A 27,415-nucleotide genomic window follows, 5' to 3' on the forward strand; every position below is an offset into this window, starting at 1 on the left:
CCTAACACTGACCTCTGGTTAAACTCGGTCATTAACTACTAACTCTGACCTCTGGTTAAACTCGGGTATAACTACTAACACTGACCTCTGGTTAAACTCGGGTATAACTACTAACACTGACCTCTGGTTAAACTTGGGTATAACTACGAACTCTGACCTCTGGTTAAACTCGGGTATAAATACTAACTCTGACCTCTGGTTAAACTCGGGTATAACTACTAACGCTGACGTCTGGTTAAACTCGGTTATTAACTACTAACTCTGGCCTCTGGTTAAACTTGGGTATAACTACTAACACTGACCTCTGGTTAAACTTGGGTATAACTACTAACTCTGACCTCTGGTTAAACTCGGGTATAACTACTAACTCTGACCTCTGGTTAAACTCGGGTATAACTACTAACACTGACGTCTGGTTAAACTCGGTTATTAACTACTAACTCTGGCCTCTGGTTAAACTCGGGTATAACTACTAACACTGACCTCTGGTTAAACTTGGGTATAACTACTAACACTGACCTCTAGTTAAACTCAGTTATTAACTACTAACTCTGACCTCTGGTTAAACTCGGGTATTAACTTCTAACTCTGACCTCTGGTTAAGCTCGGGTATAACTACTAAGTCTGACCTCTGGTTAAACTCGGGTATAACTACTAACACTAACCTCTGGTTAAACTTGGTTATTAACTACTAACTCTGACTTCTGGTTAAACTCGGGTAAAACTACTAACACTGACCTCTGGTTAAACCTGGTTATTAAATACTAACTCTGACCTCTGGTTAAAAAAGGGTATAACCACTAACTCTGACCTCTGGTTAAACTCGGGTATAACTACTAACACTGACCTCTGGTTAAACTCGGTTATTAACTACTAACTCTGACCTCTGGTTAAACTCGGTTATTAACTACTAACTCTGACCTCTGGTTTAACTCGGGTATAACTACTAACACTGACCTCTGGTTAAACTCAGTTATTAACTACTAACTCTGACCTCTGGTTAAAAAAGGGTATAACCACTAACTCTGACCTCTGGTTAAACTCGGGTATAACTACTAACACTGACCTCTGGTTAAACTCGGTTATTAACTACTAACTCTGACCTCTGGTTAAACTCGGTTATTAACTACTAACTCTGACCTCTGGTTTAACTCGGGTATAACTACTAACACTGACCTCTGGTTAAACTCAGTTATTAACTACTAACTCTGACCTCTGGTTAAACACGGGTATAACTACCAACTCTGACCTCTGGTTAAACTCGGGTATAACTACTAACACTGACCTCTGGTTAAACTCGGGTATAACTACTAACTCTGACCTCTGGTTAAACTCGGGTATAACTACGAACACTGACCTCTGGTTAAACTCGGTCATTAACTACTAACTCTGGCCTCTGGTTAAACTCGGGTATAACTACTAACACTGACCTCTGGTTAAAATTGGGTATAACTACTAACACTGACCTCTGGTTAAACTCAGTTATTAACTACTAACTCTGACCTCTGGTTAAACTCAGGTATTAACTTCTAACTCTGACCTCTGGTTAAGCTCGGGTATAACTACTAAGTCTGACCTCTGGTTAAACTCGGGTATAACTACTAACACTAACCTCTGGTTAAACTTGGTTATTAACTACTAACTCTGACTTCTGGTTAAACTCGGGTAAAACTACTAACACTGACTTCTGGTTAAACCTGGTTATTAACTACTAACTCTGACCTCTGGTTAAACAAGGGTATAACCACTAACTCTGACCTCTGGTTAAACTCGGGTATAACTACTAACACTGACCTCTGGTTAAACTCGGGTATAACTACTAACACTGACCTCTGGTTAAACTCGGTTATTAACTACTAACTCTGGCCTCTGGTTAAACTCGGGTATAACTACTAACACTGACCTCTGGTTAAACTTGGGTATAACTACTAACACTGACCTCTGGTTAAACTCAGTTATTAATTACTAACTCTGACCTCTGGTTAAACTCGGGTATTAACTTCTAACTCTGACCTCTGGTTAAGCTCGGGTATAACTACTAAGTCTGACCTCTGGTTAAACTCGGGTATAACTACTAACACTAACCTCTGGTTAAACTTGGTTATTAACTACTAACTCTGACTTCTGGTTAAACTCGGGTAAAACTACTAACACTGACCTCTGGTTAAACCTGGTTATTAACTACTAACTCTGACCTCTGGTTAAACAAGGGTATAACCACTAACTCTGACCTCTGGTTAAACTCGGGTATAACTACTAACACTGACCTCTGGTTAAATTCGGTTATTAACTACTAACACTGACCTCTGGTTAAACTCGGTTATTAACTACTAACACTGACCTCTGGTTAAACTCGGGTATAACTACGAACACTGACCTCTGGTTGAACCTGGTTATTAACCACTAACTCTGGCCTCTGGTTAAACTCGGGTATAACTACTAACACTGACCCCTGGTTAAACTCGGGTATAATTACTAACTCTGGCCTCTGGTTAAACTCGGGTATAACTACTAACACTGACCTCTGGTTAAAATTGGGTATAACTACTAACACTGACCTCTGGGTAAACTCAGTTATTAACTACTAACTCTGACCTCTGGTTAAACTCGGTTATTAACTTCTAACTCTGACCTCTGGTTAAGCTCGGGTATAACTACTAACACTGACCTCTGGTTAAACTCGGGTATAACTACTAACTCTGACCTCTGGTTTAACTCGGGTCTAACTACTAACTCTGACCTCTGGTTAAACTCGGGTATAACTACTAACACTGACCTCTGGTTAAACTCGGGTATAACTACTAACTCTGGCCTCTGTTTAAACTCGGTTATTAACTACTAACTCTGACCTCTGGTTAAACTTGGGTATAACTACTAACTCTGACCTCTGGTTAAACTCGGGTATAACTACTAACTCTGGCCTTTGGTTAAACTCGGTTATTAACTACTAACACTGACCTCTGGTTAAACTCTGGTATAACTACTAAGTCTGACCTCTGGTTAAACCCGGGTCTAACTACTAACTCTGACCTCTGGTTAAACTCGGGTATAACTACTAACTCTGACCTCTGGTTAAACTCGGGTATAACTACTAACTCTGACCTCTGGTTAAACTCGGGTATAAATATGAACACTGACCTCTGGTTAAAGTCTGTTAACTACTAACTCTGACCTCTGGTTAAACTCGGGTATAACTACTAACTCTGACCTCTGGTTAAACTCGGGTATAACTACTAACACTGACCTCTGGTTAAACTCGGGTATAACTATGAACACTGACCTCTGGTTGAACCTGGTTATTAACCACTAACTCTGGCCTCTGGTTAAACTCGGGTATAACTACTAACACTGACCCCTGGTTAAACTCGGGTATAATTACTAACTCTGGCCTCTGGTTAAACTCGGGTATAACTACTAACACTGACCTCTGGTTAAAATTGGGTATAACTACTAACACTGACCTCTGGGTAAACTCAGTTATTAACTACTAACTCTGACCCCTGGTTAAACTCGGTTATTAACTTCTAACTCTGACCTCTGGTTAAGCTCGGGTATAACTACTAACACTGACCTCTGGTTAAACTCGGGTATAACTACTAACTCTGACCTCTGGTTTAACTCGGGTCTAACTACTAACTCTGACCTCTGGTTAACCTCGGGTATAACTACTAACACTGACCTTTGGTTAAACTCGGGTATAACTACTAACTCTGGCCTCTGGTTAAACTCGGTTATTAACTACTAACTCTGACCTCTGGTTAAACTTGGGTATAACTACTAACTCTGACCTCTGGTTAAACTCGGGTATAACTACTAACTCATACCTCTGGTTAAACTCGGTTATTAACTACTAACACTGACCTCTGGTTAAACTCTGGTATAACTACTAAGTCTGACCTCTGGTTAAACCCGGGTCTAACTACTAACTCTGACCTCTGGTTAAACTCGGGTATAACTACTAACACTGACCTCTGGTTAAACTCAGTTATTAACTACTAACTCTGACCTCTGGTTAAACATGGGTATAACTACCAACTCTGACCTCTGGTTAAACTCGGGTATAACTACTAACACTGACCTCTGGTTAAACTCGGGTATAACTACTAACTCTGACCTCTGGTTAAACTCGGGTATAACTACGAACACTGACCTCTGGTTAAACTCGGTTATTAACTACTAACTCTGGCCTCTGGTTAAACTCGGGTATAACTACTAACACTGACCTCTGGTTAAACTTGGGTATAACTACTAACACTGACCTCTGGTTAAACTCTGGTATAACTACTAAGTCTGACCTCTGGTTAAACCCGGGTCTAACTACTAACTCTGACCTCTGGTTAAACTCGGGTCTAACTACTAACTCTGACCTCTGGTTAAACTCGGGTATAACTACTAACTCTGACCTCTGGTTAAACTCGGGTATAACTACTAACTCTGACCTCTGGTTTAACTCGGGTCTAACTACTAACTCTGACCTCTGGTTAACCTCGGGTATAACTACTAACACTGACCTTTGGTTAAACTCGGGTATAACTACTAACTCTGGCCTCTGGTTAAACTCGGTTATTAACTACTAACTCTGACCTCTGGTTAAACTTGGGTATAACTACTAACTCTGACCTCTGGTTAAACTCGGGTATAACTACTAACTCATACCTCTGGTTAAACTCGGTTATTAACTACTAACACTGACCTCTGGTTAAACTCTGGTATAACTACTAAGTCTGACCTCTGGTTAAACCCGGGTCTAACTACTAACTCTGACCTCTGGTTAAACTCGGGTATAACTACTAACACTGACCTCTGGTTAAACTCAGTTATTAACTACTAACTCTGACCTCTGGTTAAACATGGGTATAACTACCAACTCTGACCTCTGGTTAAACTCGGGTATAACTACTAACACTGACCTCTGGTTAAACTCGGGTATAACTACTAACTCTGACCTCTGGTTAAACTCGGTTATTAACTACTAACACTGACCTCTGGTTAAACTCGGGTATAACTACTAACTCTGACCTCTGGTTAAACTCGGGTCTAACTACTAACACTGACCTCTGGTTAAACTCAGTTATTAACTACTAACTCTGACCTCTGGTTAAACTCGGGTATAACTACTAACTCTGACCTCTGGTTAAACTCGGGTATAACTACTAACACTGACCTCTGGTTAAACTCGGGTATAACTACGAACACTGACCTCTGGTTGAACCTGGTTATTAACCACTAACTCTGGCCTCTGGTTAAACTCGGGTATAACCACTAACACTGACCCCTGGTTAAACTCGGGTATAATTACTAACTCTGGCCTCTGGTTAAACTCGGGTATAACTACTAACACTGACCTCTGGTTAAAATTGGGTATAACTACTAACACTGACCTCTGGGTAAACTCAGTCATTAACTACTAACTCTGACCTAAGGTTAAACTCGGTTATTAACTACTAACTCTGACCTCTGGTTAAACTCGGGTATAACTACTAACACTGACCTCTGGTTAAACTCGGGTATAACTACGAACACTGACCTCTGGTTGAACCTGGTTATTAACCACTAACTCTGGCCTCTGGTTAAACTCGGGTATAACTACTAACACTGACCCCTGGTTAAACTCGGGTATAATTACTAACTCTGACCTCTGGTTTAACTCGGGTCTAACTACTAACTCTGACCTCTGGTTAACCTCGGGTATAACTACTAACACTGACCTCTGGTTAAACTCGGGTATAACTACTAACTCTGGCCTCTGGTTAAACTCGGTTATTAACTACTAACTCTGACCTCTGGTTAAACTTGGGTATAACTACTAACTCTGACCTCTGGTTAAACTCGGGTATAACTACTAACTCTGACCTCTGGTTAAACTCGGTTATTAACTACTAACACTGACCTCTGGTTAAACTCTGGTATAACTACTAAGTCTGACCTCTGGTTAAACCCGGGTCTAACTACTAACTCTGACCTCTGGTTAAACTCGGGTATAACTACTAACACTGACCTCTGGTTAAACTCAGTTATTAACTACTAACTCTGACCTCTGGTTAAACATGGGTATAACTACCAACTCTGACCTCTGGTTAAACTCGGGTATAACTACTAACACTGACCTCTGGTTAAACTCGGGTATAACTACTAACTCTGACCTCTGGTTAAACTCGGGTATAACTACGAACACTGACCTCTGGTTAAACTCGGTTATTAACTACTAACTCTGGCCTCTGGTTAAACTCGGGTATAACTACTAACACTGACCTCTGGTTAAACTTGGGTATAACTACTAACACTGACCTCTGGTTAAACTCAGTTATTAACTACTAACTCTGACCTCTGGTTAAACTCGGGTATTAACTTCTAACTCTGACCTCTGGTTAAACTCGGGTATAACTACTAAGTCTGACCTCTGGTTAAACTCGGGTATAACTACTAACACTAACCTCTGGTTAAACTTGGTTATTAACTACTAACTCTGACTTCTGGTTAAACTCGGGTAAAACTACTAACACTGACCTCTGGTTAAACCTGGTTATTAACTACTAACTCTGACCTCTGGTTAAACAAGGGTATAACCACTAACTCTGACCTCTGGTTAAACTCGGGTATAACTACTAACACTGACCTCTGGTTAAACTCGGTTATTAACTACTAACACTGACCTCTGGTTAAACTCGGTTATTAACTACTAACACTGACCTCTGGTTAAACTCGGGTATAACTACTAACTCTGACCTCTGGTTAAACTCGGTTATTAACTACTAACACTGACCTCTGGTTAAACTCGGGTATAACTACTAACTCTGACCTCTGGTTAAACTCGGGTCTAACTACTAACACTGACCTCTGGTTAAACTCAGTTATTAACTACTAACTCTGACCTCTGGTTAAACTCGGGTATAACTACTAACACTGACCTCTGGTTAAACTCGGGTATAACTACTAACAATGACCTCTGGTTAAACTCGGGTATAACTACGAACACTGACCTCTGGTTGAACCTGGTTATTAACCACTAACTCTGGCCTCTGGTTAAACTCGGGTATAACCACTAACACTGACCCCTGGTTAAACTCGGGTATAATTACTAACTCTGGCCTCTGGTTAAACTCGGGTATAACTACTAACACTGACCTCTGGTTAAAATTGGGTATAACTACTAACACTGACCTCTGGGTAAACTCAGTCATTAACTACTAACTCTGACCTAAGGTTAAACTCGGTTATTAACTTCTAACTCTGACCTCTGGTTAAACTCGGGTATAACTACTAACACTGACCACTGGTTAAAATTGGGTATAACTACTAACACTGACCTCTGGTTAAACTCAGTTATTAACTACTAACTCTGACCTCTGGTTAAATTCGGGTATTAACTTCTAACTCTGACCTCTGCTTAAGCTCGGGTATAACTACTAAGTCTGACCTCTGGTTAAACTCGGGTATAACTACTAACTCTGACCTCTGGTTAAACTTGGGTATAACTACTAACACTGACCACTGGTTAAACTCGGTTATTAACTACTAACTCTGACCTTTGGTTAAACTCGGTTATTAACTACTAACTCTGACCTCTGGTTAAACTCGGTTATTAACTTCTAACTCTGACCTCTGGTTAAACTCGGGTATAACTACTAACTCTGACCTCTGGTTAAACTCGGTTATTAACTACTAACTCTGACCTCTGGTTAAACTCGGGTATAACTACTAACACTGACCTCTGGTTAAACTCGGTCATTAACTACTAACTCTGACCTCTGGTTAAACTCGGGTATAACTACTAACTCTGGCCTCTGGTTAAACTCGGTTATTAACTACTAACACTGACCTCTGGTTAAACTCTGGTATAACTACTAACTCTGACCTCTGGTTAAACTCGGGTATAACTACTAACACTGACCTCTGGTTAAACTCAGTCATTAACTACTAACACTGACCTCTGGTTAAACTCGGGTATAACTACTAACTCTGACCTCTGGTTAAACTCGGGTATAACTACTAACACTGACCTCTGGTTAAACTCGGGTATTAACTTCTAACTCTGACCTCTCGTTAAGCTCGGGTATAACTACTAAGTCTGACCTCTGGTTAAACTCTGGTATAACTACTAACACTGACCTCTGGTTAAACTCGGGTATAACTACTAACTCTGGCCTCTGGTTAAACTCGGTTATTAACTACTAACTCTGACCTCTGGTTAAACTCGGGTATAACTACTAACTCTGGCCTCTGGTTAAACTCGGTTATTAACTACTAACACTGACCTCTGGTTAAACTCTGGTATAATTACTAACTCTGAACTCTGGTTAAACCCGGGTCTAACTACTAACTCTGACCTCTGGTTAAGCTCGGGTCTAACTACTAACTCTGACCTATGGTTAAACTCGGGTCTAACTACTAACTCTGACCTCTGGTTAAACTCGGGTATAACTACTAACTCTGACCTCTGGTTAAACTCGGGTATAACTACTAACTCTGGCCTCTGGTTAAACTCGGTTATTAACTACTAACACTGACCTCTGGTTAAACTCTGGTATAACTACTAACTCTGACCTCTGGTTAAACTCGGGTCTAACTACTAACTCTGACCTATGGTTAAACTCGGGTCTAACTACTAACTCTGACCTCTGGTTAAACTCGGGTATAACTACTAACTCTGACCTCTGGTTAAACTCGGGTATAACTACTAACACTGACCTCTGGTTAAACTCGGTTATTAACTTCTAACTCTGACCTCTGGTTAAACTCGGGTATAACTACTAACACTGACCACTGGTTAAAATTGGGTATAACTACTAACACTGACCTCTGGTTAAACTCAGTTATTAACCACTAACTCTGACCTCTGGTTAAACTCGGGTATTAACTTCTAACTCTGACCTCTGGTTAAGCTCGGGTATAACTACTAAGTCTGACCTCTGGTTAAACTCGGGTATAACTACTAACTCTGACCTCTGGTTAAACTTGGGTATAACTACTAACACTGACCTCTGGTTAAACTCGGTTATTAACTACTAACTCTGACCTTTGGTTAAACTCGGTTATTAACTACTAACTCTGACCTCTGGTTAAACTCAGTTATTAACTTCTAACTCTGACCTCTGGTTAAACTCGGGTATAACTACTAACTCTGACCTCTGGTTAAACTTGGTTATTAACTACTAACTCTGACCTCTGGTTAAACTCGGGTATAATCACTAACACTGACCTCTGGTTAAACTCGGGTATAACTACTAACTCTGACCTCTGGTTAAACTCGGGTATAACTACTAACACTGACCTCTGGTTAAACTCGGTCATTAACTACTAACTCTGACCTCTGGTTAAACTCGGGTATAACTACTAACTCTGGCCTCTGGTTAAACTTGGTTATTAACTACTAACACTGACCTCTGGTTAAACTCAGTTATTAATTACTAACTCTGACCTCTGGTTAAACTCGGGTATTAACTTCTAACTCTGACCTCTGGTTAAGCTCGGGTATAACTATTAAGTCTGACCTCTGGTTAAACTCGGGTATAACTACTAACTCTGACCTCTGGTTAAACTTGGGTATAACTACTAACACTGACGTCTGGTTAAACTCGGTTATTAACTACTAACTCTGACCTTTGGTTAAACTCGGTTATTAACTACTAACTCTGACCTCTGGTTAAACTCGGTTATTAACTTCTAACACTGACCTCTGGTTAAACTCGGGTATAACTACTAACTCTGACCTCTGGTTAAACTCGGGTATAACTACTAACACTGACCTCTGGTTAAACTCGGTCATTAACTACTAACTCTGACCTCTGTTTAAACTCGGGTATAACTACTAACTCTGACCTCTGGTTAAACACGGGTATAACTACTAACACTGACCTCTGGTTAAACTCGGTTATTAACTACTAACTCTGACCTCTGGTTAAACTCGGGTATAACTACTAACTCTGACCTCTGGTTAAACTCGGGTCTAACTACTAACTCTGACCTCTGGTTAAACTCGGGTATAACTACTAACTCTGACCTCTGGTTAAACTCGGGTATAACTACTAACACTGACCACTGGTTAAAATTGGGTATAACTACTAACACTGACCTCTGGTTAAACTCAGTTATTAACTACTAACTCTGACCTCTGGTTAAACTCGGGTATTAACTTCTAACTCTGACCTCTGGTTAAGCGCGGGTATAACTACTAAGTCTGACCTCTGGTTAAACTTGGGTATAACTACTAACACTGACCTCTGGTCAAACTCGGTTATTAACTACTAACTCTGACCTTTGGTTAAACTCGGTTATTAACTACTAACTCTGACCTCTGGTTAAACTCGGTTATTAACTTCTAACTCTGACCTCTGGTTAAACTCGGGTATAACTACTAACTCTGACCTCTGGTTAAACTCGGTTATTAACTACTAACTCTGACCTCTGGTTAAACTCGGGTATAATCACTAACACTGACCTCTGGTTAAACTCGGGTATAACTACTAACTCTGACCTCTGGTTAAACTCGGGTATAACTACTAACACTGACCTCTGGTTAAACTCGGTCATTAACTACTAACTCTGACCTCTGGTTAAACTCGGGTATAACTACTAACTCTGACCTCTGGTTAAACACGGGTATAACTACTAACACTGACCTCTGGTTAAACTCTGTTATTAACTACTAACTCTGACCTCTGGTTAAACTCGGGTATAACTACGAACACTAACCTCTGGTTAAACTCGGTTATTAACTACTAACTCTGGCCTCTCCTTAAACTCGGGTATAACTACTAACACTGACCTCTGGTTAAACTCGGTTATTAACTTCTAACTCTGATCTGTGGTTAAACTCGGGTATAACTACTAACACTGACCTCTGGTTAAACTCTGGTATAACTACGAACACTGACCTCTGGTTAAACTCGGGTATTAACTTCTAACTCTGACCTCTGGTTAAACTCGGTTATTAACTTCTAACACTGACCTCTGGTTAAACTCTGGTATTAACTTTTAACTCTGACCTCTGGTTAAGCTCGGGTATTAACTACTAACACTGACCTCTGGTTAAACTCGGTTATTAACTTCTAACACTGACCTCTGGTTAAACTCTGGTATTAACTTTTAACTCTGACCTCTGGTTAAGCTCGGGTATTAACTACTAACACTGACCTCTGGTTAAACTCGGTTATTAACTTCTAACACTGACCTCTGGTTAAACTCTGGTATTAACTTCTAACTCTGACCTCTGGTTAAGCTCGGGTATTAACTTCTAACTCTGACCTCTGGTTAAGCTCGGGTATAACTACTAACACTGACCTCTGGTTAAACTCGGGTATAACTACTGACACTGACCTCTGGTTAAACTCAGTTATTAACTACTAACTCTGACCTCTGGTTAAACTCGGTTATTAACTACTAACTTTGACTTCTGGTTAAACTCGGGTATAACTACTAACTCTGACCTCTGGTTTAACTCGGGTCTGACTTCTAACTCTGAACTCTGGTTAAACTCCGGTACAACTACTAACTCTGACCTCTGGTTAAACTCGGGTATAACTACAAACACTGACCTCTGGTTAAACTCGGTTATTAACTACTAACTCTGGCCTCTGGTTAAACTCGGGTATAACTACTAACACTGACCTCTGGTTAAACTCGGTTATTAACTACTAACTCTGGCCTCTGGTTAAATTCGGGTATAACTACGAACACTGACCTCTGGTTAAACTCGGTTATTAACTACTAACTCTGACTTCTGGTTAAACTCGGGTAAAACTACTAACTCTGAACTCTGGTTAAACTCAGTTATTAACTACTAACACTGACCTCTGGTTAAACTCGGGTAAAACTACTAACTCTGAACTCTGGTTAAACTCAGTTATTAACTACTAACACTGACCTCTGGTTAAACTCGGGTATAACTACGAACACTGACCTCTGGTTAAACTCGGTTATTAACTACTAACTCTGACTTCTGGTTAAACTCGGGTATAACTACTAACTCTGACCTCTGGTTAAACTCGGTTATTAACTACTAACTCTGACCTCTGGTTAAACTCGGTTATTAACTACTAACTCTGGCCTCTGGTTAAATTCGGGTATAACTACGAACACTGACCTCTGGTTAAACTCGGTTATTAACTACTAACTCTGACCATCTTGTGTTCGCCCACCTGCCGATGAAGCTGTGGAAAGTGCCTCATCACTCCATCAGAATCATAAAGAGGCGTTTTCATCCTTTCAGAGGGTTTCAGCGTCCTGCCGACGGACGCTCCAGCATGGAACCTGAACGCACCATGATCTCCCACCCAGCATAAGGCTCCATGTCCTGAGTCATGGACACTTGGCAGGGAGGAGTCACCTCATTCATCAAGCTTCTGAACACCGAATCATTCTGGCATCTAAATCTCCAAACCGAAGCAGCACTGCGTAGACAGGAGGACTGACAGGACTGTAAACAACATCTAGAAGATGCTGAATGCATCCAGGAACTGGTCCAGAAACTGGTCCAGAAACTGGTCCGGGGACTGGTCCAGGGACTGGTCTCATCCATCCATCCTTGATTGATTGATTGATCGATCATTGATTGATTGATTGATTGATTGATCGATGTAAGCAGCGAGACAGGCAAACAACCGGCACAGAAGCTGAAAGTCTTCTGAAACACCACCATCATCAATCTCTGCAGAGACGGAGGGAGGAGGGGATCTGAGAGCGGACAGCCTCCCTGAAGGCCTGCTCTGCCTCCCAGCTGGGGGGGAGGAGGAAAGAAGGGTTGCTGTCGGGGATAGTGGTGTGACACCCGAGGCTGGTAACGTTCCTGGTCTCTGCTCCTCTGACATCTGAACCTGAAGTCCAAACACAGCTGGAGCAGAAGCTGTTGGAGGAGGAAAGTCCTTCTGTGGATGAACGTCTGAGCACAGGGCTTCTGTCCGCGATCATGGGGTGAGTACAACACTGCGAGAGACAGACCACCACCGTGTTTATGGCCATGTGAACCGTATGCGAGACCGGAAGGACCGGTCCAGCTGGCATGTGATAAAACTGGGCTTCAGGCTGAACGTGTTTACGGTTCCTCCTCTCTGACTGGCCGATGGCGCCGCCCACAAAGTCTAATGGGAATAAAGTTCCTGCATAAAAAGACAAAGCGTGGCTCTCCGAAGCGCTGCAGCAGGTCCCAGCGAGGTCGTGGGACCACTGGGTCCGAAGCTTGAAGAGCAAAGGCAGGAAGTCCTGACCTTTGACCCCCTCCTTCTGATTGGTGGAAGGAAGCAGTGGGAATCTCGCTGTAGACTGGTCAGTTTTTATTTGCTGTTTTCCGTCTGCTGGTTGCCATGGAAACCCATTCACACAACTGGTAACTTTAATGTGGTGACAACATATGTCAGACTACGCTCCAGATGTTTCTCCTCTCAGCTCAGGATTCTGAACGGTTTTCTCTCGTGGTTTCTAAAGGAACCCGTCGGCGCCGGCAGCTTATCTGCGACTTTAGGAGAAGTTAACTCTTGTCCTGACGACAAAGGACCTTCGTCTTCCTCCTCTGATCCTGCAGTTTGACGTCAGAGTGGAAACATCTCAGGAGGCCTTTTCGGTTTGGTTTTGTCTCATAAGATCTGAGATGCTTATTTGCAGAGAAGCGGGTTGATGTGAAACGTTTCCTCCAGGTAAAACTGACCACGCCTTGTGGATCACATGACAGGTGGAGATCTGTCCAACAAGGTCTTTCCATCTGCAATGATCAGCATGCCGTCTAACCCTGAGAAGACCTGCTGACCGAGTTCTACATGTTGCTGAATCAGCTGACCTGACCAGAAGGACACTGCTGCATGCAGGAGCTTCATGAAACATCTGCTTCCAGGTGTTCAGATCAGCCATGGTCTGGTCTGAGCTTCAGTTTTCAGGTTAAGGAAACTCCTGAAGGAGGAGGTTCACTGTTATTACTATCATCTCCCTGCAGTCTGGACGGTCCACATGGTGGTCTGTACGGTCCACATGGTGGTCTGTACGGTCCACATGGTGGTCTGTACGGTCCACATGGTGGTCTGTACGGTCCACATGGTGGTCTGTCCGGTCCACATGGTGGTCTGTCCGGTCCAAATGGTGGTCTGGACGGTCCACATGGTGGTCTGTCCGGTCCACATGGTGGTCTGTACGGTCCACATGGTGGTCTGTACGGTCCACATGGTGGTCTGGACGGTCCACATGGTGGTCTGTCCGGTCCACATGGTGGTCTGTCCGGTCCACATGGTGGTCTGTCCGGTCCAAATGGTGGTCTGGACGGTCCACATGGTGGTCTGTCCGGTCCACATGGTGGTCTGTACGGTCCACATGGTGGTCTGTACGGTCCACATGGTGGTCTGGACGGTCCACATGGTGGTCTGTCCGGTCCACATGGTGGTCTGTCCGGTCCACATGGTGGTCTGTCCGGTCCAAATGGTGGTCTGGACGGTCCACATGGTGGTCTGTCCGGTCCACATGGTGGTCTGTACGGTCCACATAGAGGTATGGGTGGTCCACATGGTGGTCTGTACGGTCCACATGGTGGTCTGTACGGTCCACATAGAGGTATGGGTGGTCCACATGGTGGTCTGGACGGTCCACATGGTGGTCTGGACGGTCCACATGGTGGTCTGGACGGTCCACATGGAGGTCTGGGTGGTCCACATGGTGGTCTGGACGGTCCACATGGAGGTCTGTACGGTCCACATGGTGGTCTGGACGGTCCACATGGAGGTCTGGACGGTCCACATGGTGGTCTGTACGGTCCACATGGAGGTCTGTACGGTCCACATGGTGGTCTGTACGGTCCACATGGTGGTCTGGACGGTCCACATGGTGGTCTGTGCGGTCCACATGGTGGTCTGTGCGGTCCACATGGTGGTCTGGACGGTCCACATGGTGGTCTGGACGGTCCACATGGAGGTCTGGACGGTCCACATGGAGGTCTGGACGGTCCACATGGTGGTCTGGACGGTCCACATGGTGGTCTGGAGGGTCCACATGGTGGTCTGGGTGGTCCACATGGTGGTCTGGACGGTCCACATGGTGGTCTGGGTGGTCCACATGGAGGTCTGGACGGTCCACATGGTGGTCTGGACGGTCCACATGGTGGTCTGGACGGTCCACATGGAGGTCTGGACGGTCCACATGGTGGTCTGGACGGTCCACATGGAGATCTGGACGGTCCACATGGTGGTCTGGACGGTCCACATGGTGGTCTGTACGGTCCACATAGAGATATGGGTGGTCCACATGGTGGTCTGGACGGTCCACATGGTGGTCTGGACGGTCCACATGGAGGTATGGGTGGTCCACATGGTGGTCTGGACGGTCCACATGGTGGTCTGGACGGTCCACATAGAGGTATGGGTGGTCCACATGGTGGTCTGGACGGTCCACATGGAGGTCTGGACGGTCCACATGGAGGTATGGGTGGTCCACATGGAGGTCTGGACGGTGCACATGGTGGTCTGGACGGTCCACATGGTGGTCTGGACGGTCCACATGGAGGTCTGGACGGTGCACATGGTGGTCTGGACGGTCCACATGGTGGTCTGGACGGTCCACATGGAGGTCTGGACGGTGCACATGGTGGTCTGGACGGTCCACATGGAGGTCTGGACGGTCCACATGGAGGTCTGGACGGTGCACATGGTGGTCTGGACGGTCCACATGGTGGTCTGGACGGTCCACATGGAGGTCTGGACGGTCCACATGGAGGTCTGGACGGTGCACATGGTGGTCTGGACGGTCCACATGGTGGTCTGGACGGTCCACATGGAGGTCTGGACGGTCCACATGGAGGTCTGGACGGTGCACATGGTGGTCTGGACGGTCCACATGGAGGTCTGGACGGTCCACATGGAGGTCTGGACGGTGCACATGGAGGTCTGGACGGTGCACATGGTGGTCTGGACGGTCCACATGGAGGTCTGGACGGTCCACATGGAGGTCTGGACGGTCCACATGGAGGTCTGGACGGTCCACATGGTGGTCTGGACGGTCCACATGGAGGTATGGGTGGTCCACATGGAGGTCTGGACGGTCCACATGGAGGTCTGGACGGTCCACATGGTGGTCTGGACGGTCCACATGGAGGTCTGGACGGTCCACATGGAGGTCTGGACGGTCCACATGGAGGTCTGGACGGTCCACATAGTGGTCTGGACGGTCCACATGGAGGTCTGTACGGTCCACATGGTGGTCTGGACGGTCCATATGGTGGTCTGGACGGTCCATATGGTGGTCTGGGTGGTCCACATGGTGGTCTGGACGGTCCACATGGAGGTATGGGTGGTCCACATGGTGGTCTGGACGGTCCACATGGAGATCTGGACGGTCCACATGGTGGTCTGGGTGGTCCACATGGTGGTCTGGACGGTCCACATGGTGGTCTGGGTGGTCCACATGGAGGTCTGGACGGTCCACATGGTGGTCTGGGTGGTACACATGGAGATCTGGACGGTCCACATGGTGGTCTGGACGGTCCACATGGAGGTCTGGACGGTCCACATGGTGGTCTGGACGGTCCACATGGAGGTCTGGACGGTCCACATGGTGGTCTGGACGGTCCACATGGAGGTCTGGACGATCCACATGGAGGTATGGGTGGTCCACATGAAGGTCTGGACGGTCCACATGGTGGTCTGGACGGTCCACATGGTGGTCTGGACGGTCCACATGGTGGTCTGGGTGGTCCACATGAAGGTCTGGACGGTCCACATGGTGGTCTGGACGGTCCACATGGTGGTCTGGACGGTCCACATGGTGGTCTGGGTGGTCCACATGAAGGTCTGGACGGTCCACATGGTGGTCTGGACGGTCCACAAAGAGGTATGGACGGTCCACATGAAGGTCTGGACGGTCCACATGGAGGTCTGGACGGTCCACATGAAGGTCTGGACGGTCCACATGGTGGTCTGGACGGTCCACATGAAGGTCTGGACGGTCCACATGGTGGTCTGGACGGTCCACATGGAGGTATTGGTGGTCCAAATGGTGGTCTGGACGGTCCACATGGTGGTCTGGATGGTCTACATAGAGGTATGGGTGGTCCACATGGTGGTCTGTACGGTCCACATGGTGGTCTGGGTGGTCCACATGGAGGTCTGGACGGTCCACATGGTGGTCTGGACGGTCCACATGGAGGTCTGGACGGTCCATATGGTGGTCTGGACGGTCCACATGGAGGTCTGGACGGTCCACATGGTGGTCTGGACGGTCCACATAGAGGTATGGGTGGTCCACATGAAGGTCTGGGTGGTCCACATGAAGGTCTGGACGGTCCACATGGTGGTCTGGACGGTCCACATGGAGGTCTGGACGGTCCACATAGAGGTATGGGTGGTCCACATGGAGGTCTGGGTGGTCCACATGAAGGTCTGGACGGTCCACATGGTGGTCTGGACGGTCCACATGGAGGTATTGGTGGTCCAAATGGTGGTCTGGACGGTCCACATGGTGGTCTGGATGGTCTACATAGAGGTATGGGTGGTCCACATGGTGGTCTGGACGGTCCACATGGTGGTCTGGGTGGTCCACATGGAGGTCTGGACGGTCCACATGGTGGTCTGGACGGTCCACATGGTGGTCTGGATGGTCCACGTGGAGGTATGGGTGGTCCACATGGAGGTCCGGGTGGTCCACATGAAGGTCTGGACGGTCCACATGGTGGTCTGGACGGTCCACATGGAGGCTTTGGTGGTCCAGATGGAGGTCTTGATGGTCCACATAAAGGTCTGGATGGTCCACATGGTGGTCTGGATGGTCCACATAGAGGCCTGGGTGGTCCAGATGGAGGTCTTGATGGTCCACATAAAGGTCTGGATGGTCCACATGGTGGTCTGGACGGTCCACATGGAGGTATGGGTGGTCCACATGGTGGTCTGGACGGTCCACATGGTGGTCTGGATGGTCCACATAGAGGTATGGGTGGTCCACATGGTGGTCTGGGTGGTCCACATGGAGGTCTGGGTGGTCCACATGAAGGTCTGGACGGTCCACATGGTGGTCTGGGTGGTCCACATGGTGGTCTGGATGGTCCACATAGAGGTATGGGTGGTCCACATGGTGGTCTGGATGGTCCACATGGAGGTCTGGGTGGTCCACATGAAGGTCTGGACGGTCCACATGGAGGTCTGGACAGTCCACATGGAGGTCTGGGTGGTCCACATGGAGGTCTGGGTGGTCCACATGGTGGTCTGGGTGGTACACATGGAGATCTGGACGGTCCACATGGTGGTCTGGACGGTCCACATGGAGGTCTGGACGGTCCACATGGTGGTCTGGACGGTCCACATGGTGGTCTGGACGGTCCACATGGAGGTCTGGACTGTCCACATGGTGGTCTGGGTGGTAGACATGGAGATCTGGACGGTCCACATGGTGGTCTGGACGGTCCACATGGAGGTCTGGACGGTCCACATGGTGGTCTGGACGGTCCACATGGAGGTATGGGTGGTCCACATGGTGGTCTGGACGGTCCACATGGTGGTCTGGACGGTCCACATGGAGGTCTGGACGATCCACATGGAGGTATGGGTGGTCCACATGAAGGTCTGGACGGTCCACATGGTGGTCTGGACGGTCCACATGGTGGTCTGGACGGTCCACATGGTGGTCTGGGTGGTCCACATGAAGGTCTGGACGGTCCACATGGTGGTCTGGACGGTCCACATGGTGGTCTGGACGGTCCACAAAGAGGTATGGACGGTCCACATGAAGGTCTGGACGGTCCACATGGAGGTCTGGACGGTCCACATGAAGGTCTGGACGGTCCACATGGTGGTCTGGACGGTCCACATGAAGGTCTGGACGGTCCACATGGAGGTCTGGACGGTCCACATGAAGGTCTGGACGGTCCACATGGTGGTCTGGACGGTCCACATGGAGGTCTGGACGGTCCACATGGAGGTCTGGACGGTCCACATGGTGGTCTGGACGGTCCACATAGAGGTATGGGTGGTCCACATGGTGGTCTGGACGGTCCACATGGAGGTCTGGACGGTCCACATGGTGGTCTGGACGGTCCACATGGTGGTCTGGACGGTCCACATGGAGGTCTGGACGGTCCACATGGTGGTCTGGACAGTCCACATGGAGGTCTGGACGGTCCATATGGAGGTCTGGACGGTCCACATGGAGGTCTGGACGGTCCACATGGTGGTCTGGACGGTCCACATGGAGGTATGGGTGGTCCACATGGTGGTCTGGACGGTCCACATGGTGGTCTGGACGGTCCACATGGTGGTCTGGACGGTCCACATGGAGGTCTGGACAGTCCATATGGTGGTCTGGACGGTCCAGATGGAGGTCTGGACGGTCCACATAGAGGTATGGGTGGTCCACATGGAGGTCTGGGTGGTCCACATGAAGGTCTGGGTGGTCCACATGAAGGTCTGGACGGTCCACATGGTGGTCTGGACGGTCCACATGGAGGTATTGGTGGTCCAAATGGTGGTCTGGACGGTCCACATGGTGGTCTGGATGGTCTACATAGAGGTATGGGTGGTCCACATGGTGGTCTGTACGGTCCACATGGTGGTCTGGGTGGTCCACATGGAGGTCTGGACGGTCCACATGGTGGTCTGGACGGTCCACATGGAGGTCTGGACGGTCCATATGGTGGTCTGGACGGTCCACATGGAGGTCTGGACGGTCCACATAGAGGTATGGGTGGTCCACATGAAGGTCTGGGTGGTCCACATGAAGGTCTGGACGGTCCACATGGTGGTCTGGACGGTCCACATGGAGGTCTGGACGGTCCACATAGAGGTATGGGTGGTCCACATGGAGGTCTGGGTGGTCCACATGAAGGTCTGGACGGTCCACATGGTGGTCTGGACGGTCCACATGGAGGTATTGGTGGTCCAAATGGTGGTCTGGACGGTCCACATGGTGGTCTGGATGGTCTACATAGAGGTATGGGTGGTCCACATGGTGGTCTGGACGGTCCACATGGTGGTCTGGGTGGTCCACATGGAGGTCTGGACGGTCCACATGGTGGTCTGGACGGTCCACATGGTGGTCTGGATGGTCCACGTGGAGGTATGGGTGGTCCACATGGAGGTCCGGGTGGTCCACATGAAGGTCTGGACGGTCCACATGGTGGTCTGGACGGTCCACATGGAGGCTTTGGTGGTCCAGATGGAGGTCTTGATGGTCCACATAAAGGTCTGGATGGTCCACATGGTGGTCTGGATGGTCCACATAGAGGCCTGGGTGGTCCAGATGGAGGTCTTGATGGTCCACATAAAGGTCTGGATGGTCCACATGGTGGTCTGGACGGTCCACATGGAGGTATGGGTGGTCCACATGGTGGTCTGGACGGTCCACATGGTGGTCTGGATGGTCCACATAGAGGTATGGGTGGTCCACATGGTGGTCTGGGTGGTCCACATGGAGGTCTGGGTGGTCCACATGAAGGTCTGGACGGTCCACATGGTGGTCTGGGTGGTCCACATGGTGGTCTGGATGGTCCACATAGAGGTATGGGTGGTCCACATGGTGGTCTGGATGGTCCACATGGAGGTCTGGGTGGTCCACATGAAGGTCTGGACGGTCCACATGGAGGTCTGGACAGTCCACATGGAGGTCTGGGTGGTCCACATGGAGGTCTGGGTGGTCCACATGGTGGTCTGGGTGGTACACATGGAGATCTGGACGGTCCACATGGTGGTCTGGACGGTCCACATGGAGGTCTGGACGGTCCACATGGTGGTCTGGACGGTCCACATGGTGGTCTGGACGGTCCACATGGAGGTCTGGACTGTCCACATGGTGGTCTGGGTGGTACACATGGAGATCTGGACGGTCCACATGGTGGTCTGGACGGTCCACATGGAGGTCTGGACGGTCCACATGGTGGTCTGGACGGTCCACATGGTGGTCTGGACGGTCCACATGGAGATGTGGACGGTCCACATGGTGGTCTGGACGGTCCACATGGAGGTATGGACGGTCCACATGGTGGTCTGGACGGTCCACATGGAGGTCTGGACGATCCACATGGAGGTATGGGTGGTCCACATGAAGGTCTGGACGGTCCACATGGTGGTCTGGACGGTCCACATGGTGGTCTGGACGGTCCACATGGTGGTCTGGGTGGTCCACATGAAGGTCTGGACGGTCCACATGGTGGTCTGGACGGTCCACATAGAGGTATGGGTGGTCCACATGAAGGTCTGGACGGTCCACATGGAGGTCTGGACGGTCCACATGAAGGTCTGGACGGTCCACATGGAGGTCTGGACGGTCCACATGAAGGTCTGGACGGTCCACATGGTGGTCTGGACGGTCCACATGGAGGTCTGGACGGTCCACATGGTGGTCTGGACGGTCCACATAGAGGTATGGGTGGTCCACATGGTGGTCTGGACGGTCCACATGGTGGTCTGGACGGTCCACATGGAGGTCTGGACGGTCCACATGGTGGTCTGGACGGTCCACATGGTGGTCTGGACGGTCCACATGGAGGTCTGGACGGTCCATATGGAGGTCTGGACGGTCCACATGGAGGTCTGGACGGTCCACATGGTGGTCTGGACGGTCCACATGGAGGTATGGGTGGTCCACATGGTGGTCTGGACGGTCCACATGGTGGTCTGGACGGTCCACATAGAGGTATGGGTGGTCCACATGGAGGTCTGGGTGGTCCACATGAAGGTCTGGACGGTCCACATGGTGGTCTGGACGGTCCACATGGTGGTCTGGACAGTCCACATGGTGGTCTGGACGGTCCACATGGTGGTCTGGACGGTCCAAATGGTGGTCTGGATGGTCCACATGGTGGTCTGGACGGTCCACATGGAGGTCTGTACGGTCCACATGGTGGTCTGGACAGTCCACATGGTGGTCTGGACGGTCCACATGGTGGTCTGGACGGTCCACATGGAGGTCTGGACAGTCCATATGGTGGTCTGGACGGTCCAGATGGAGGTCTGGACGGTCCACATAGAGGTATGGGTGGTCCACATGGAGGTCTGGGTGGTCCACATGAAGGTCTGGACGGTCCACATGGTGGTCTGTACGGTCCACATGGAGGTATTGGTGGTCCACATGGTGGTCTGGACGGTCCACATGGTGGTCTGGACGGTCCACATAGAGGTATGGGTGGTCCACATGAAGGTCTGGACGGTCCACATGGAGGTCTGTACGGTCCACATGAAGGTCTGGACGGTCCACATGGAGGTCTGGACGGTCCACATGAAGGTCTGGACGGTCCACATGGTGGTCTGGACGGTCCACATGGAGGTCTGGGTGGTCCACATGAAGGTCTGGACGGTCCACATGGAGGTCTGGACGGTCCACATAGAGGTATGGGTGGTCCACATGGAGGTCTGGGTGGTCCACATGAAGGTCTGGACGGTCCACATGGTGGTCTGGACGGTCCACATGGAGGTATTGGTGGTCCAAATGGTGGTCTGGACGGTCCACATGGTGGTCTGGATGGTCTACATAGAGGTATGGGTGGTCCACATGGTGGTCTGTACGGTCCACATGGTGGTCTGGGTGGTCCACATGGAGGTCTGGACGGTCCACATGGTGGTCTGGACGGTCCACATGGAGGTCTGGACGGTCCACATAGAGGTATGGGTGGTCCACATGGAGGTCTGGGTGGTCCACATGAAGGTCTGGACGGTCCACATGGTGGTCTGGACGGTCCACATGGAGGTATTGGTGGTCCAAATGGTGGTCTGGACGGTCCACATGGTGGTCTGGATGGTCTACATAGAGGTATGGGTGGTCCACATGGTGGTCTGGACGGTCCACATGGTGGTCTGGGTGGTCCACATGGAGGTCTGGACGGTCCACATGGTGGTCTGGACGGTCCACATGGTGGTCTGGATGGTCCACGTGGAGGTATGGGTGGTCCACATGGAGGTCCGGGTGGTCCACATGAAGGTCTGGACGGTTCACATTGTGGTCTGGACGGTCCACATGGAGGCCTTGGTGGTCCAGATGGAGGTCTTGATGGTCCACATAAAGGTCTGGATGGTCCACATGGTGGTCTGGATGGTCCACATAGAGGCCTGGGTGGTCCAGATGGAGGTCTTGATGGTCCACATATAGGTCTGGATGGTCCACATGGTGGTCTGGACGGTCCACATGGAGGTATGGGTGGTCCACATGGTGGTCTGGACCGTCCACATGGTGGTCTGGATGGTCCACATAGAGGTATGGGTGGTCCACATGGTGGTCTGGGTGGTCCACATGGAGGTCTGGGTGGTCCACATGAAGGTCTGGACCTTCCACATGGTGGTCTGGGTGGTCCACATGGTGGTCTGGATGGTCCACATAGAGGTATGGGTGGTCCACATGGTGGTCTGGATGGTCCACATGGAGGTCTGGGTGGTCCACATGAAGGTCTGGACGGTCCACATGGAGGTCTGGACAGTCCACATGGAGGTCTGGGTGGTCCACATGGTGGTCTGGACGATCCACATGGTGGTCTGGACGGTCCACATGGAGGTCTGGACGGTCCACATGGAGATCTGGACGGTCCACATGGTGGTCTGGACGGTCCACATGGTGGTCTGGACGGTCCACATGGAGGTCTGGACGGTCCACATGGAGGTATGGGTGGTCCACATGGTGGTCTGGACGGTCCACATAGAGGTATGGGTGGTCCACATGAAGGTCTGGACGGTCCACATGGAGGTCTGGACGGTCCACATGGTGGTCTGGACGGTCCACATGGAGGTCTGTACGGTCCACATGAAGGTCTGGACGGTCCACATGGAGGTCTGGACGGTCCACATGGAGGTCTGTACGGTCCACATGAAGGTCTGGACGGTCCACATGGAGGTCTGGACGGTCCACATGGAGGTTTGGATGGTCCACATAGAGGTATGTGTGGTCCACATGGAGGTCTGGGTGGTCCACATGAAGGTCTGGACGGTCCACATGGTGGTCTGGACGGTCCACATGGTGGTCTGGACGGTCCACATGGAGGTCTGGGTGGTCCACATGAAGGTCTGGACGGTCCACATGGTGGTCTGGACGGTCCATATGGTGGTCTGGACGGTCCACATGGAGGTATGGGTGGTCCACATGGTGGTCTGGACGGTCCACATGGTGGTCTGGACGGTCCACATAGAGGTATGTGTGGTCCACATGGAGGTCTGGGTGGTCCACATGAAGGTCTGGACGGTCCACATGGTGGTCTGGACGGTCCACATGGTGGTCTGGACGGTCCACATAGAGGTATGGGTGGTCCACATGGAGGTCTGGGTGGTCCACATGAAGGTCTGGACGGTCCACATGGAGGTCTGGACGGTCCACATGGTGGTCTGGACGGTTCACATAGAGGTATGGGTGGTCCACATAGAGGTATGGGTGGTCCACATGGAGGTCTGGGTGGTCCACATGAAGGTCTGGACGGTCCACATGGTGGTCTGGGTGGTCCACATGAAGGTCTGGACGGTCCACATGGAGGTCTGGACGGTCCACATGGTGGTCTGGACGGTTCACATAGAGGTATGGGTGGTCCACATAGAGGTATGGGTGGTCCACATGGAGGTCTGGGTGGTCCACATGAAGGTCTGGACGGTCCACATGGTGGTCTGGGTGGTCCACATGGTGGTCTGGACGGTCCACATGGTGGTCTGGATGGTCCACATAGAGGTATGGGTGGTCCACATGGTGGTCTGGATGGTCCACATGGAGGTCTGGGTGGTCCACATGAAGGTCTGGACGGTCCACATGGAGGTCTGGACGGTCCACATGGAGGTCTGGGTGGTCCACATGGTGGTCTGGACGGTCCACATGGTGGTCTGGATGGTCCACATAGAGGTATGGGTGGTCCACATGGTGGTCTGGATGGTCCACATGGAGGCCTGGGTGGTCCACATGAAGGACTGGACGGTCCACATGGTGGTCTGGACGGTCCACATGGAGGTCTGGGTGGTCCACATGGAGGCCTGGGTGGTCCACATGAAGGTCTGGGTGGTCCAGATGGAGGTCTGAATCTTCCACATGGAGGTCTGGATGGTTCACATGAAGGTCTGGATGGTCCACATGGAGGCCCAGGTGGTCCACATGGAGGTCTGGGTGGTCCACATTGAGGTCTGGGTGGTCCACATGAATGTCTGGTTGGTCCAGATGGAGGTCTGGACGGTCCACATAAAGGTCTGGATGGTCCAGGTGGAGGTCTGGATGTTCCACATGGAGGTCTGGATTGTCCAGGTGGAGGTCTGGATGGTTCACATGAAGGTCTGGATGATCCACATGGAGGTCTGGGTGGTCCACATGAAGGTCTGGACGGTCCACATGGTGGTCTGGGTGGTCCACATGGTGGTCTGGACGGTCCACATGGTGGTCTGGATGGTCCACATAGAGGTATGGGTGGTCCACATGGTGGTCTGGATGGTCCACATGGAGGTCTGGGTGGTCCACATGAAGGTCTGGACGGTCCACATGGAGGTCTGGACGGTCCACATGGAGGTCTGGGTGGTCCACATGGTGGTCTGGACGGTCCACATGGTGGTCTGGATGGTCCACATAGAGGTATGGGTGGTCCACATGGTGGTCTGGATGGTCCACATGGTGGTCTGGACGGTCCACATGGAGGTCTGGGTGGTCCACATGGAGGCCTGGGTGGTCCACATGAAGGTCTGGGTGGTCCAGATGGAGGTCTGAATCTTCCACATGGAGGTCTGGATGGTTCACATGAAGGTCTGGATGGTCCACATGGAGGCCCAGGTGGTCCACATGGAGGTCTGGGTGGTCCACATTGAGGTCTGGGTGGTCCACATGAATGTCTGGTTGGTCCAGATGGAGGTCTGGACGGTCCACATAAAGGTCTGGGTGGTCCACATAAAGGTTTGGATGGTCCAGGTGGAGGTCTGGATGTTCCACATGGAGGTCTGGATTGTCCAGGTGGAGGTCTGGATGGTTCACATGAAGGTCTGGATGATCCACATGGAGGTCTGGATTGTCCAGGTGGAGGTCTGGATGTTCCACATGGAGGTCTGGATGGTCCACATGGAGGTCTGGATGGTCCACATGGAGGTCTGGATGGTCCACATGAATGTCTGGATGGTCCAGATGGAGGTCTGGATGGTCCACATGGAGGTCTGGATGGTTCACATGGAGGTCTGGATGGTTCACATGTACGTCTGGATGGTCCAGATGGAGGTCTGGACGGTCCACATGAAGGTCTGGATCGTCCACGTGGAGGTCTGGATTGTCCACATAGAGGACTGGATGGTCCACATAGAGGTCTGGGTCATCCAGGTGGAAGTCTGGATGGTCCAGATGGAGGTCTCGATGGTCCACATGGAGGTCTGGATGGCCTAGATGAAGGTCTGGATGGCCCAGATGAAGGTCTGGATGGCCTAGATGAAGGTCTGGATGGCCCAGATGAAGGTCTGGATGGCCTAGATGAAGGTCTGGATGGCCCAGATGAAGGTCTGGGTGGCCCAGATGAAGGTCTGGGTGGCCCAGATGGAGGTCTGGGTGGCCCAGATGAAGGTCTGGATGACCCAGATGAAGGTCTGGGTGGCCCAGTTGAAGGTCTGGGTGGTCCAGATGAAGGTCTGGATGGCCCAGATGGAGGTCTGGATGGTCCAGATGGAGGTCTGGGTGGCCCAGATGGAGGTCTGGATGGCCCAGATGAAGGTCTGGGTGGCCCAGATGAAGGTATGGATGGCCCAGATGAAGGTCTGGGTGGCCCAGATGAAGGTCTGGGTGGCCCAGATGAAAGTCTGGGTGGCCCAGATGAAGGTCTGGGTGGCCCAGATGGAGGTCTGGGTGGCCCAGATGGAGGTCTGGATGGCCCAGATGAAGGTCTGGATGGCCCAGATGAAGGTCTGGGTGGCCCAGATGGAGGTCTGGATGGCCCAGATGAAGGTCTGGGTGTCCCAGATGGAGGTCTGGATGGCCCAGATGGAGGTCTGGATGGCCCAGATGAAGGTCTGGATGGCCCAGATGAAGGTCTGGATGGCCCAGATGGAGGTCTGGATGGCCCAGATGAAGGTCTGGATCGCCCAGATGGAGGTCTGGGTGGCCCAGATGGAGGTCTGGATGGCCCAGATGGAGGTCTGGATGGCCCAGATGAAGGTCTGGGTGGCCCAGATGGAGGTCTGGGTGGCCCAGATGAAGGTCTGGGTGGCCCAGATGAAGGTCTGGATGGTTCAGATGAAGGTCTGGATGGCCCAGATGGAGGTCTGGATGGCCCAGATGAAGGTCTGGATGGCCCAGATTAAGGTCTGGATGGTCCAGATGGAGGTCTGGGTGGCCCAGATGAAGGTCTGGATGGCCCAGATGAAGGTCTGGGTGGCCCAGATGAAGGTCTGGATGGCCCAGATGAAGGTCTGGATGGCCCAGATGAAGGTCTGGGTGGCCCAGATGAAGGTCTGGGTGGCCCAGATGAAAGTCTGGGTGGCCCAGATGAAGGTCTGGGTGGCCCAGATGGAGGTCTGGGTGGCCCAGATGGAGGTCTGGATGGCCC

The sequence above is a fragment of the Telmatherina bonti genome, assembly GCF_933228915.1.
Source record: "Telmatherina bonti genome assembly, chromosome: 18".
Classification (NCBI taxonomy): Eukaryota; Metazoa; Chordata; class Actinopteri; order Atheriniformes; family Telmatherinidae; genus Telmatherina; species Telmatherina bonti.